The sequence below is a fragment of the Amblyomma maculatum genome, chromosome 1, assembly GCF_055883805.1.
Source record: "Amblyomma maculatum isolate TAMU_Amacu chromosome 1, ASM5588380v1, whole genome shotgun sequence".
In the NCBI taxonomy this organism is placed as follows: domain Eukaryota; kingdom Metazoa; phylum Arthropoda; class Arachnida; order Ixodida; family Ixodidae; genus Amblyomma; species Amblyomma maculatum.
In genome coordinates this window covers 442,324,115-442,334,268 of record NC_139344.1, presented here as the reverse complement: position 1 = coordinate 442,334,268, position 10,154 = coordinate 442,324,115, and the positions used below count along the sequence as shown (strand labels likewise).

The 10,154-nt window shown below is 42.2% G+C and overlaps 1 long non-coding RNA gene across 1 annotated transcript; it reads left to right on the top strand.

Annotated features, from left to right (window-relative positions):
• The first annotated feature begins 522 nt into the window (after nt 1-522).
• Nucleotides 523-10,033, top strand: LOC146209582 (uncharacterized). The gene is made up of 3 exons (XR_014703455.1): nt 523-675; nt 1,311-1,520; nt 9,814-10,033. It is a non-coding gene; the product is annotated as an uncharacterized LOC146209582 (long non-coding RNA).
• The last annotated feature ends 121 nt before the right edge of the window (nt 10,034-10,154 follow it).

Sequence of the window (10,154 nt, the reverse complement as noted above, 5' to 3'; positions counted from 1 at the left end):
AACGCCGGCGAAAACATGAAATTTCTCTATTCCACAAGTTCCTGTTCAGCACGCTGCGTGAACGAACGCTTGGTAACAAGTTTTTGCAACCATGCGATTCACGCTAAAAGCACGTGCGTGCCAGTCACCTTACCTATCATATGTGAGTGAGCCTTCGCTTCGAAAAAGCTCGTCACGACGCTTGTCACATAAAGTTCAATCTCCTTAAGCACGCTAAACATTCAGCATACCTGCCGCCATCAGGTAGACATGACCGTGCGCTTTGTTCCGTGACGACGAGCCGGAGCTTCGCCGAATATTTCAAGATAGCGAACGAAACTCGACAGTTCACACGCAGTATATGCATCAGCAGGAGGGCGACCCGCGCGTGATAACGAAAGCGGCGCGAAGCGCATCATCACGATAAGTCATGGCCATGTTCCCGATGCAACGATATAGGGCGCCTTATCAACCGTGCTGCTTCGTTTTGTTGTGCTCATCAGTGCTCTTCCTTTCTTGTTGCACCTAAATCAGACGAAAACTCACTGATTTCGAAGCTTCGTTAAAACGTACTATTGCGACTTCGACACCTAGTTCCTATGGTCCAGAAGGCAGCAGATAATTGATGTCAGAAGCGAATGAAGAGCACGCAAGGTTTGTGCCTGCACGACACCCTGCAGCAGGCCTAGTGCCTAGGTAAGTGCTGCTGACTGCTTGAAAACGTTGCGCTTTGCTTGAAATCGCGATGGCTCGTCACAAACAGATAGTATCGTTGCCCTAACTCGCGCAAGCCAAGACTCGTCGCCCACATTCATGATATGCTGTGGGATGCAAGTCTTTGATTTTGCTTATTGCTTTAATTTTTGTTCATTGTTACAAACATTTCGCAAAAGCAGCAATACAGCAAGCGAAGTCTGTGCTTGCAATGAACTAAACTGCCGGATGCAAGTACGCAGCTTCTATCCTGGAGGCGGCGGCCGATTTTCGACGGAGGTAAAAATCGTGTCTCCCATACGCTGCGCGAAGTCAGTTAAAGAACCCCTCATGGTACAAATTTACTGAGATGCCCACAAAGGCATCCCTCATAACTTGTGTCGCACTGCTGTGTTAGTCCATAAAATACAAAAAGAACACCAGATTGTGTAGACATATTACCTATGCTGTCGGGCTGATTTTACTATGATTAATTTACTATTAGGTCTATAAAATTAAAGATGTACCCCGTTCAGATCTTAGTCTATTTTTGAATTGATCATGTATATATAATAATTTGTGTGCATGTGGTTGTCGTTATGTACATTGTCACAGCTGTGTTTTATATCTCGTTACAGTCCGTCATTCTAACATCATTCTTCAAAGAATGTGTTGGCCAAGTTTGGCAAGAGATATAGGTGGGCAACGAAGAGGTCGCTGTACTGAATGACACACATGCATGTGGCTTCAAAAGCACCATGGAACTGTTGACCAATGCAACATTGCCCTCGGAATGGTGTATTTCATGAGGACAATCGACTGTGGCGCATGGAACTTTACCAGGCGAGGTAAGTAATTTTTAAGCGACAGCTTGTACAACTTGTTCGGCCGAAAAGCCGTCGGCGTAGTAGTTTTCGGCAACGCTTGTCGGAAATAACCAGGGGCTGCGTTGAAAAAAAAAACATTTATCGTAGTAATTTATTGTTAGTTTATTGTTGTGTGATATGCAATAAAGATTTAATGAAATCATTATATGGAATAATTAAGGAAATTAAGGTAAGAAATTGAAAGGGGTTCTTCAACTGTGTCAAAATACCCAAAATTAAAAGCCAATGATTATTATGATGGTAATCATGAATATTTGTACTGTCTAATTGATTAATAAAATAACTGAAAAAGAGTTATTCGAAGCTGTCAAGTTGTCGAGCCGATACTTAATGATGCTAAACAAAAAATTTAGAATGTGTAATGGATCAATAATTCTTATAGCTGATGAAATGAAAACTTTCAAAAAGGGAGATCAAAGTTGTTCAATATGCTCACAATGAAAAGGCAATGCTTCATTATGCTAATGAAGAAAATAGTGTGTAATCGATGAAATAATTATTTTGATTATTCAAAGTAGAAATATTACTCATAATGTCACATTGCACAGAATGAAAAGCTAATGGTTCCTGATGCTAAGTATCGATGTACAGTATTTAATAATAAACAACAAGAACAAAATTTATGAAATACAAAAAGAAAGGTACAAAATTATCAAATTTTGTTTGCTAAATGGAGACATTCTAAACATGGCCAATAGGTGATAGCAGGGAGGTGTATGTTCTGCTGAGAGCAAGGAATACATATTTCTAGTACAGAAACAATTATTCAAAAGCTGGTAAACTGCTGTCCATGATTATTGTTCGATTTCAGCTTACTTTTGAGCGAGAACTTCGTTTTGAGACTACGGTTGGCGTATTGGAAACCAATCTCATCGAAGGGAAGCAAAAGCTACAGCTTGAAGACTTCTTTCTGGCAGCTACCTTTGCCTCGGAAGTAGTGCGTTCCATCTCATCACAAATGTATTAAATTCAATAAGGCTATTGAAGGTTTGAAATGCAATACACACAAATCATTGCATGCAAAGGAAAATGTCACGAATATTACTTTGCAATGTGCTCCCTTCCAAGTGGCTGGCACCGAGCCTTGCTATAGAAAATGCAATGCATAAATACTAATCCTCTGACGCTAATATTTGATTCTTCTTGCTTAAATTTAGTAGTAGCAAGAACGTTTCTGTAGAAGTGCAATGAATAAATATGAACTCAATATCTGTTTCATGTACGAGAGACAGCATATACAAATATACTGACTTGTATAATATATAAACAAGCACTTTGTTGTCGAAAATAATGCTTGTAATTGATGATCGTATTTCCATTAATATAGCAGCAATAAAAAAACATTTCTATTTTTTTCATTGAAGGGACCAAGCTCGGATGGAGCTTCACCTGGATCGTGTATATCTGTGACAGAGGAAGAACTAAGTCATATGTGCGAAACATGTTGTTCGCTTAACAGAAGGAACTAGCATGGAACAAGCTTTGTTCTTGTGTTTGACGACGCACTACATCCTCGGCTTGACATACCACAATTCTTCTGGCCAGCCTTTGGGCTTACTTGAAACCGTACTCTGTGAATGAATTTCATGACTTTAAAGCTGAAATCTGTTTTGGAGAAGCTAGAACTACTTTAGGTGCAAGGTGAGAGCCTGTTACGAAACGTTCAAGTGCCACTGAAGTATTATCATGAAAGCTAGTCACACAGTTTTTTTGCTATGTTAAATGTTTTATTTATTAAAGGTCTACAAACTGATATGCTGTGGCTAAAGTACTGATTGCTTTATGAGCCACAAAAAGGGCACGAACTGCAAACCTATGTGAGCAGTTCCTGGACTCTGCTTTGTCTGTTAACATAAACAACTTGGTTTAATGATTATTGTGCAAAAGCAGTTTTTGCTCTGCAATATGGCAACCTCTAATGACCATAATCGCATGTGAAGAGAAATTTTTGAAAATGCTCAAGAAATCAACTGATACTTGTGACATACCTTGTGGCCAAATTCTGTGACACACACATTTTTGTATTCTTACTCAAATTGCTTCAAGAATAGGTACTTTAAAAATTCTTGTCACCTACTGGTCCAGAAATATACAGCGCATTAGCGACAGGAACAATAAATGGGGACGCATACACAGGCACTGTGTTTGCATCCACTTTTTTGTCCCTGCCACTATTGCACTGTATATCATGAACCAGCAAGCTATCCACTACAAATTATCACCATTGTTTGCTTAATTTTTATATTTCCTCATGTTATTATTTCACTTATTACTTCCATGTTATTTCTTCCGCTCATTGTTAAGCAACTATCCCATCTTGCTTGTGCATTTTCAATGATATTGCATCTCATTTCTTAAAATCACGAAACATATCGTAAATATCGCTTATCGCTTAGAAAACATAATGTAATTAAATGATAAAATAAATATTAGGGAATAAAAATATGCACACATTACTGTGCGAACCCCATTTCAAGGCTTATTCCTGATGTAACCTCTTTATCTTTGCAAATCGCGGAGATCACGAATATTTATGATTGCATTCAATCAACTGTTTACTGATATTTGTATTAATCGCATACGAGCATTAGTAGTGATAGGACATAATATTTGTGTCCGCATATCTTTTAATAAAGGGCATCATTTGTACAGCTTTCATTATGTCGAAATCGCGTGTCTCACTACACATACAAGTTCTGGTTCGTAATATTTGTATACTTTGGTCTCAGACGTTCTCAAAAACGTATTTCCAAAAACTATAATTTACCTTACGCGGGATGAGAAATCTGATCACTTGAAAAGGAAAATAAAAAGGCAACAGCAGCAGGGAAATGTCAAATGTTTTCTGAATGTCTAAAACAATGGAAAGCCAAATTTATTTCTTCTATTTAAAAGCTCTGCCCAGCGTTGAGGGGTGGATTGTATAGGTCAAACAAGGAAGCGATCAAAATACCATTCCTTTCCTTGCTCTATGCGTAGATTTGCGATAGTTTAATTTTTATTTTAATTTTGCTGTTCTGTAGGTTTTTATGGGCGCTTGTACATCAGCAGTGCAGCTTAGCCTTGCACTTTTGTCTCCTGCTGTTGCCTCCTTAATTTATTTTGCAAGTTATTGTACCATGGGTTCTCAGCACTGAAAAACCATCCTTAAGAAAGCATTCTTTCATTCTTTGCTCTGCTCGTCTGCTCTTGACCACATTTCTTCTTATTGAGGCAAAACGTACATGAACTGTGCCCGTGATATTTGTCATGCCCAGCTGAAGAGAAGTCATGTCTAAACTTTGGCTCGTAAACTGAGGCTCAATTTGAACCATTATTCACTTTTTCATACCGTGTACTGTCTTCTGCTGATCGTTCTGCCTAATCAGCATAATTCTAATTGCAAGTTAGTTTCCAGTGATTGCAAGTACTCCAGCAGCAGCTAACATAAGACAATTCTGAGCAGATGTGAGGTCATGTACTCACTAAACACTGTGTACCTCTCAGTTTAAAAGTAAGGTCGACGGTAGAAACGTTTGTCTCACATGTACAAGAGCTCTTGTAATGCAGTTAATTTCAGCCTGATACTGCATCAGTATCATTGTCCCCAGCACACCAAAACCTGCAGTGTAATTGCACTCAACAGCCAAGCACGTTTGGCTCCCCTGTTAGGCAGCAGTGATGACGAGCAGCAATCGAGAAAGTAAACCAATGACACTCCTGCCGGGAAGCGACTTCAAAAAGTGAAGCCATCGAATAGCTCAACCACCAAGCAAGTTGAGCACCCCTGTCGGGCATCGATGTCGAGGAGAGAAGGCAGCAGATAGGTTGAAACAACGTCCAGAATACGTGGAACGGCGTTCCAGTTACATGCGTGTTCCACATAAAACCCTTAAAATTTAACGGGAACGTTGTTCCGCATATAAAGTCTAGCTTTATCTGGAACGCTGCACCACATATATAAGCGGATCTTTTTTTTAATGAAAGTGCGCTTGCTAACTGGAACTTTATGTGGAACCAGATTGAGTGTAGCCGTGTGTTCCTAAGCAGTCGTGGCATGGGTTTATTTTCCCAGGCTTTTGTATCGTCGCATAAACAGCAACCGCTGTCAATGCACTGTGACACAAACTGCGGGCACTTCCAGAAATACGTTTTCTCTGGTAAAATGTTTCAACGCAAAACGAAACAAAAAACGAGCTAGATGTTTTATTTACAGGTCCCATCTCGTAAAAAACATGACCGAGAGCGCACTCTTCCAGCCCATTTTCCGTTAACAAGTTTATGTTTATTCTGGTATTACATTTTGCTAGTAAAATATTTGAAGCAATCTCACCGCGTAATCGCATAATTCACGACGTTCGCTGCAATTCGCGTTTAGCTGTACGCAAAATAAGTGTAAGTTATTTTTTTTATTCTGTAGCAGTTCCCTTGTTTAGAGCAGTGCTGCATATTTTTGCGGTCTTTTATTTCTCAATCTTTTTTTCGAAGCATGGAACATCTGCAAGGAACATTTTTTGTTATCTTTGATATGCAATAGCGGAAAAAGACAATAATAAGGAACAACCCTAGTTTCCATTTCGTAAGAAAACTGAATAATGTGCTTCGGTTTTGGTTACTGAGTCTCATGGGAAAAGACTTCAGACGAATTTGAAAACTATGGGAATGCATTATCAGGAAGCAAAGGTTAGCCGCCTAGGCGCAAGAGTGAAAATTTATTTGTTCCAAGTAACCGTGGTAAGCCACGTTGTTGTATACTGCAACAGAAAGCATCAACTTCGCAATATCGTGATATTTACATATGATTATTTGTGTCAAGTTGTGCGCCGGACTTAATTGCGCTTCGTAATTAGCTCTGACTGAAAAATGTCAAGAAAGAAAGGAAGCCTTTGCAGGGCCTCAGAAAGCTCCGGAAGAAAAAGCCTTTCCGTGGATTTTAGCTAGGACAGTGATTGTTATTTGTAAATTAAGGATTCAAGAAAGCGACCTGGTACAAAATAAGCGCTAAGCGGGGCGACAGGATCCTGTGTTAAAATTTGAAGTCTTTGATAATAAGTAGCGTCGAGTCTCGAGGTCTTTCCGAAGAAGCAAGAACACAGCCGCAGTGATATGTAGGCGTATCCAGTAGAGCACGCAAGGTTTTAACGTGTTCGGTCTAATAATAAAATACTATCTGCCTATTCACTCAATTCACATGAAGATATGTCGTCCGGCGCACTTCTAGGACTCGCTGTCAGTAACTGAAGATTTCTTTCGCGTTGACGCGAACCTCAAGGAAAATTTTGAAAGCTTTAGAAACCACATATAAATATATCACCAATAATTTCCGAAATGTTATATAAAGAGAGGGATCTGACATGAATGTTCATTAGCACAACGAATGGTGTGCTGCAAACGGAGCTCCATACATGAGGAAAACTGCTTGCGGGGGAATTTGCGTTCGTGCGCTGATCTGCATACGTCAGGGATGAAGGAAACACCCAAACGTCGCATTTCCTGTTGCTTACAACTTCTTGGACTCTATCCGCGGCGTGCGGCTGGCTGAGTTGTTAAATACATATGGGACTGGAGCCGGCTGCGTCGTCTGATAGCCGTGTGCTGCTATGCAGTCGTCGCGGCATGAGTTTATTTTCCCGGGCGTTTGTATCGCACAAACAGCAACTGCTGCTAATGCACTGTGACACAAACTGCAGGCAGTTCCAGAAATAGTTTTTTTTTGTGGTAAAATGTTTCAACGCAAAACAAAACAAAAAACGAGTAGTTGTTTTATTTACTCGTCCCATCTCGTAACCAACATGACCGAGAGCGCACTCTTCCAGCTCATTTTGCGTTAACAAGTCGCTATTTATTCCGGTATTATATTTTGCTAGCAAAATATTTGAAGCAATCTCACCGCGTAATCGTATAATTTATGACGTTCGCTGCAATTCGCGTTTTAGCTGCATGCAAGGTAAGTGTTAGTTACTGTTTTATTCTGTTGTAGTTGTCTTGTTTAGAGCAGTGATGCATGTTTTTGTGGTCTTTTTTTTTCAGTTTTTTTCATAGGCATTGAGAGCAAAATAACCGCGGACATGATAGCCGTGAGATACGCGACTTAGTGAATAAATCACAATTCTCCATGCGCATAGCACAGGAATTTAATGATATATACGCGATTTTATCGGGACTCGTATGAGTAAATATTTTTGGACTTGTACCGAAGCGCATATACATATGCATATGCGCATATGCATATTCATATCGAATCTTATAATGCCCGTTTATCGCTTTTCACGAAGTTATTTGTGTAGAGGCTGTAAAACATAATGTCATGCACTTTTTGCGGTCTTGTATTGGAGGAAGTTAAGCTGTGGCGGGAGAGGCAGAAGAGGATCACGAAGCTGAGTCTGTCTGCTTTAGATGTGCCTTCATCGCATCCTAACATCCAACCAGCAAATAATGCTCGTAACAACTCCGGTGGAGCTTGCGGGGTAGATCACCACTGAACTTCTCCTAACACGCCAAAGCAGAACAATAGCTGGGCTACCTTCTCTACAGACGGAGATTGCGCAAGCAGATGTTCCAGCGCATCCAATGCCAGCAGCACAACCAACCGCCACACATTCTTATCGGCAGCCTCGGCATTTTTTTAGCAAGCCTAGATAAGACGTTCATGACTAGCTGACCACCTACAATCGAATGAGCAAATACAACCACTGGGATGGGAAGACCAAGTAGGAAAATATGGTATTCTTTATTGAAGAAGCGCCGCTAACATAGCTTGACAATTATGAAGCATCCCTTACCACCTGGGATCGCTTCATGGAAGAAATGAGAGGGGGATTTGGCGATGCCGATGCTCGAAAAAAGAGCGCCTAAAGTGATCTGGCTCAGCGAGCGCTAGTAAGGGGCGAGATATACGCAACTTGTATAGGAGTTCTCAATGTGTGAAAATAGTTAATGCTCGGACGACTGAGGAAGACAAAGTGGGCCACCTCCTCAAGGGAATAGTGGAAGACGTCCACAGGTTTCTCATCAGCAAGGGTGATTTGAATATATGTTTAACGTTGTTATTGAGCCGGCAAAAGACAGGCTTAAAGCGTCGTAACGCTGGCCAAGCATTGACCCGGGGTTTTGCACTAACCTGTACTACCTCATTTGGCCCGTTTGTGGTGGGCTGGGAGGCTTGTGCTTTTCGAGCGCACCCCGGGCCTGCTGGACGGCCCATAGTTGAATGTCCTTGTCTGTACTTTGCAAAGCACCTTGAAGTTCCGCCAGGTATGTCTTGGATGCAGCTTCGGTCGGGAAGGTGGCACAGTACCACCACATGATATACCATTGTTCCGCCGGACCCACTTGACATACACTGCACATATCACTCCTGTAGATGTCTGGGTGGAGGACGTATAGCACTGCCGGGGCGAGGAGTGACCCAGTTTGCATTAGCCTAGGATGACCGCCTCTTCCCGACTAAGTGCCGGGTGAGGCGGTGGCATTGTTCGTCGAGCTAGGCAGTAACACTCAGTCATTTCCTCGTACCTGGTCTTTTGTTTCGAACCACCACTCGTAACGGTCCCTCTCGGGGGCGCGGAAGGTAAGCGCTCGCGCCTCTGAATGGGCCGTCTAGTTGTGATTCGGTGAGGATACACAATCTCCCGCGTGCGCCGGGAACCACTTGATGCGGATAGTGTTGCCGCGGTCTTGGAGCTGGAGCTTACTGATGATGACGGCCGCCGGCGCGACATTCGCCCCTTGGCAAAGTTGCGCACAGCGTTCCTCGAGTCGCTGAGCACGGTGCAATACTCGGCCTCCGAGATCGCCAGAGCGATGGCAACATCATCGGCGTCTGTGGCGTCTGTGCACCGTACGCTCGCTGCGTTGTCGTGATGCCGGTAGCCGCCGCAACGGCCACTACCACGAATCCGTCTAGCTTGTATTTCGCTGCGTCCACGTACCGGGCGTGCTGCTCCTGGGCGTGTTGCTCGACGAGGAATTTGGCCCGCGCCTGCCGCCGTTCTTGGTTGTACTCGGGGTGCACGTTCTTCGGGATGGGGTCTTTGAGAATTTGTAGACCCACGATTAAAATGCTGTAGAAGACTGCAATTCTCTATTGTTCACCCGATTTTTATTTCATGCTTGGGGACGGTCCTGTTTACTATTCTTCCTCAGTTTCACTTTTTCTTATGTTTTGGGTTTTGTATGTCAGCCAGGGACTCCGTACGTTACTTGTCATTTTGTATGACTGTTGTTTTGCTGTTGTTCCCTTCTTTTCTGGTTCCTGTTTTTGTTTTACTTGCAGGTTTGGATGCTACCTTCTGGTTTTTATTTTTATTCTTCTTCAGCCAGCGTGGACCACCTTGCAACAAGGACCTCGTTTTTTTTAATACCTTTTTCACTTAATTTTTTTTTATCTCGAGCTTCTGCTCCCTTTTACTTATTTTTAATTGGTTTTAAGCCTGGCAAAGCTTTTGCTGGCCCGGGCTCACTCTCCCTTTTTTTTGTTCTTTTTTTCAATTCGAGAGGTCAAATAAAATGGTAAAATGGGATGGGGTCCAAGTGGATGTGGGCCCACGCCTCATCGCTGATCTCTCACGATTGCCGACTGGGAGCTCGGGGATTGTAACCCAGGGACGTCAGTAT